The sequence below is a fragment of the Myotis brandtii genome, unplaced genomic scaffold (assembly GCF_000412655.1).
Source record: "Myotis brandtii unplaced genomic scaffold, ASM41265v1 scaffold847, whole genome shotgun sequence".
NCBI classification, from domain to species: Eukaryota; Metazoa; Chordata; class Mammalia; order Chiroptera; family Vespertilionidae; genus Myotis; species Myotis brandtii.
The window spans coordinates 1853567-1858147 of NW_005371441.1; the positions used below are offsets into that span (position 1 = coordinate 1853567).

Here is a 4581-nt window from a genome sequence, read left to right on the forward strand (position 1 = left end):
AACTTCAACTGCAAAGTAAAGAAGAGTGAGAGCCGGGATCCGCCAGGGACCAGCTGAGCCAGCCATTTATTCTGAGAGGACTCGCATGTAGGGACACTGTGGAGAGTTTTTGTTTCATTTTTTTTAAATAATGTTGTTTTGGACGTGAAAGAAGAAAAATACGGAGGAGACTATAAGTACATTTCTAGAGAATGAGTAAACACTAAAGAGAGCTATGAGGATGAATCAAAGTGCACGAAGCACCTACAGTGACTAAAGCTGGCTCCGGTTCTGTGGGAAGGCGAGGGGACCCAGGCCCAGACGTGGCCATGAAGGGGTCTGCAGACGAGGGAGCTAGCCCTGAATTATGTAACTGTTTGCTAAACATGATGCATTAATGAAGGTATAAGCCAAGTGTTGTGGGAGGGTAAAGTGTTGAATTACAGTTGAGTGGGGAAGGAAAGTGCCTTTCAGAATCTTGAAGAATGAGGAATATTTTCATTAAGTGAGGGAAATGGAAAAGGAAAACCAAGCCGAGGGAACAGCATACACAAAACAGAGATGCCTAGGTGGAGGGGCTGAGTCCCAAGAAGATGGAGTTGGAGGTGAGGCTGGAGAAGTGGAAGGCAGACAACTGGGTAATAAAGGGCTTTGACCCCACACAGTAGGAGTCTGGATTGTATTGGTGACGGTTTGGGAAGAAGGGTATGGCATGGGTTGCCCCGTGTCCTCAGAGTGTAACTTCGGGAACAGTGTGGCAATGAGTGGGAGGAGTGAGACTAGAGACAGGAGAGGAATTAACAAGCCACCACAATAGTCTAGAAAACAGATCAGGGGCACTGCCAGGGAGCCACAGCATATGAGGGGATGCAAAAACCCACTGTGGAGGCAGAGAGCATAGGATTCTGCCCACCAAGCATGAGGAGAGGGAGAACTAGAAGTCAAGGATGAGTAAGGAGTTGGGCCAGGAGGATGGTGTTGTGAGCTCCAGGATAGATTTCAAACGGGAGGAACGGGTTAGATGGGAGCCAGTGGGCTGAGCGCTGATACATGTACAGGGGCAGGTCAGCTGCAGGTGGCAATTCAGGTCTTGGAAGCTGCAGATCGGGAGGCTCTCTCCACCCAGACAATAACTGAAGCTCTGAGAGTTGATAGGAGGGCCCATGATAGGAAGGCCCATCAAAATGTGGAAAGGAAGAAGAACGCTTGGGAATCCCAACAACTAAGGGATCTGCAGTAGGGTGGGGGGTGTAGAGAACATCAAAGGAAGAGTAGCGATGAGGTAGTAGGAAACCTGGAGGGGAAAGGTGAGGTAACGAAGGAAGGAAAGAATCTCAAAGAGAGGGAGCTGAGTGACAGCCTCAGATGCTGCTGAGGTCAAAACAGAGTCCAACAGAAACGTAGATATCAGATTTGTTCACTAAGAGACCAAGGCGAGGCTGGAGTGGGCTGAAGAGAAAGGGGAGCGAAAGGAACAGACGGAGTGTAGGCTTTTCTTTTTTAAAACAGAGTTCAGAAAAGACAAAAGCTGGTAGTTTGAGGAAAGGTGAGATCAAAGCAAGACACTGTTTGTAGGTGAAGAATGCCCTGGACATAAGTAAACAGAAGGGAAGAAGACGGGGAAACAGGAGATGGGAAAATAAGGGAAGGGGTCCTCTCGGAATGTGACCCTGGGAGGTGGCAGGGTGGGATCAAAAGCTCAGGGCGGGGGGTCAGTTTTGGAAACAGTCAGAAGCGCCTTCCCGGGCTGAGCGAGAAGAAAGATGAAAAGAATAGAGAAGCTTTGAGGTGGATTTGAGGGAAGGTCGAGGGTTTGATTTCACTGAAGTTGGGGGTCATGTCACTTACTGGGTGAGTGAAGCAAAGATGGGCTTGGTGGCTGAGCGAAAGTGGGAAGGTGCAGAACTCTCGCCCAACACAGTAACCTGGGAAAGGCGTCTGAGAGCCGCCGGAAGCTGGCCACCATGGATCAGTGCGATGAGCTCATTTCAGATGACTCCGAAACTAGTGTTGAGGCACCACAGCGCACGTGGGTTCCCCAGGGCTGGGGATTGGTGACAGGGAAGGTTAACAGGGCAGGAAGGCGGGGTGCTCTTCAGCACCTATGCAGTGATCCAACAGGATTTGCAGGCTGAGCAGACGGTGAAATTAACTGGGAAAATAGACCGGGGTTGAAGGAACCCTGGTCTTGTAAAGTGAGAGAACAGGTTCAGCAGGGTGACAGGTGGGGAGACGGAAATGTGGAGATAGATGTGTAGTTGAAGAAGGGCCCTTTGGAAGCCTGCCTTGGAGGCAGGGCAGGTCGGGGCGGCTGTAGGTTCTGGGGGCAGCTCCGATTGTGTGTTGCTGTTCTGGAGTGGAGGAAAAGGTTATCGGGGATCATGTGGTGAGGAACTAGGGGGAGGATTATCCACGTGGATGGTGAGAGGGTCCGTGCTGGGGCGGGGAGGAGTGAAGTGGGGCAGAAAATGGGGTGATGATCACAAGGGTAGAACTGGGCGAGGAATAAGTAGAAATGAGATTTCTCAGAAAGGAGAGACCTGTTTTGCTCTTTGTGTCGTTTGAAAAGCCTCTGCAGCCCCGCTCAGGGGCTGTCAGCAGTGATTATGTACCCAGGAAATGAGTGTGCGGAGGTGTGTGCCTTGAGGCATGAGTCTCATTTCAGCAGGTGTTCCGAGATGTCAGGGAGCTCATGCGGACAGGTGACTGCATTCTCCTCTCGGGTAGTCATTTGGTTGCTGGCCAGTGCCTGGCAATGAGTGTGCTCTGAGCAATGGCAGTGGCTTTGATAGGCCCCACCTATTGTCTACCTGTCCACTGGGAATTCACACCTACCGAAGGGATTCCGAAGGGCAATTACAGGATTACAAAACAAGACTAACGCACGTACCTGTCCTCTCTCTCCCACGCTAGGCGTGTATAGTCCAGGCAGTTTTCCCTTTTCGTGTTAAAATGGTCACAATAGAATTGTCCTTGTTTACCCAACTTCCTGGTCCTTTTAGAATCTCATTCTGTTTCAGCTACACCTTCTTGAGCACGCACACACTGTGCTAAGTACTTAATACTCTTATTTCACCCCACACAAAACTCCTTCTGAGAAGGGCCTATTCTCCCCCTTCCAGAGAAATAAAAACAGGCTCAGAGACTTGACACAAATTGCCAAGTTGATGCAGCTAGTACATGACCGAGCCCAGAGTCAAACCCAGGGCTGTCTGGCTCCAAAGAGCAAGTCTTCACCACATTGTTCCCAAGGGTTGGAAATGGAAACACACTTATTTAATGTACTTTATCTACGATGGTGTTCTAATAATTTTCTATTTTATTTAAGCAGATAGTTAACTTGAACTTTTCACTTCTTTCCTTGACTATTTCTCAATCTTTTCCTTAAAGCTATCAAATATATTTATTCCTATTAAATCAAAGAAATGTATAATAGGGAATTTTTTAAACATCAAAAAATGTACCACCGGTCTAATAATATTAGCACAGCTGTTGGAAATTCATTAGTTCCTGTCAACCTCCTTTCAGTCCTTTAGTTCAGTGATGGTCCCTGGCTGACTCCTAGTGGACAATGTGGGAATAACACTTTTTGAAATTAAATGTTAAGGCGGGGAGGGGGCGGAGATAAAAGAGCAGTGTTATAAAAATCCAAACATTTCTTTTCTCAAAGTTATGGTGACTGCATCGAGGCTTCTTTCTTACCCCTTTGGTTAAACAAAATGATTGCCACTTGGTCTACACATTTTTACTGTGATATCACAGATGGTGGAAGAATACAACAAATAATTTTTAAATTATTTTTAACGTAATGTTTGTAGGTTCAGTTACACTACCCTTGAAAAACGAAAATCACTTTAAAGCAAGAAAGGCTACCCAACCTAATTTTTTTTTCATTTTTGAATCCTCAAGAAAAATTAATTCTTGTTAGTGTAGTTGTCATATCTTTTTATATTCCCCTAAACATTAATAACATGTGGCAACAATAACAATTTTTGAAAGCCTTAAGGGAAGGCTGAGGTTGAGCCGGGGAGAAGTATGCGTGGAGGAAGTGAAGGCCAAGGTTATGAGGCCCTTTCCATGGGGAGGTGGGAGTAACTAACTTGGGTTGAGTGCTTACCATTTGGTCCTAGTAGTGATTCTGGAAGGTCGGTCTTGTTACCACCTTTCAGCTGAGGAAACACATTCAGAGATGTGAGAGCACCCACATGTAGTGCCAGAGTGGGGATCGCAGCCGTCCTTCAGAGCCCTTCCCCACACCCCAGCTCTGTTCCGCTCACCCCCACCCCGAGATTCTAGGCATACACTAAAGATGGTGGGTGCAGGGTGCTGTAGGGAGCCAGGAGATGGAAGAAGGAAAGCAGAAAACCTCCAGTAATCTGTTTTGCAACCAACTCAGAACAGTTGAGTGGTATGGGGAGGGCCGGTTGTGCAGATCCTGGGCCCTATCGCTTGGGCTTTTGGGTCAGTAGGCCTGGGTTGAGTTCAGTAGGTCAAGGCTGGGTAGCAGGAATCTGCATTTTATAATATGCTGACCAACAGATACTAATGATGAGCCAGGTTTTGGAAATGTTTGGTGAAATGTTTCCCTTTTTCTTCTCTCAC

At 47.4% G+C, this 4581-nt stretch overlaps 1 protein-coding gene across 6 annotated transcripts in view; it reads left to right on the forward strand.

The window, feature by feature from the left end:
- The window catches only part of PLEKHG1 (pleckstrin homology domain containing, family G (with RhoGef domain) member 1), a 189980-nt gene that overhangs the window by 165692 nt on the left and 19707 nt on the right, over positions 1 to 4581 (forward strand). The gene's annotated exons all lie outside the window — the stretch shown is intronic.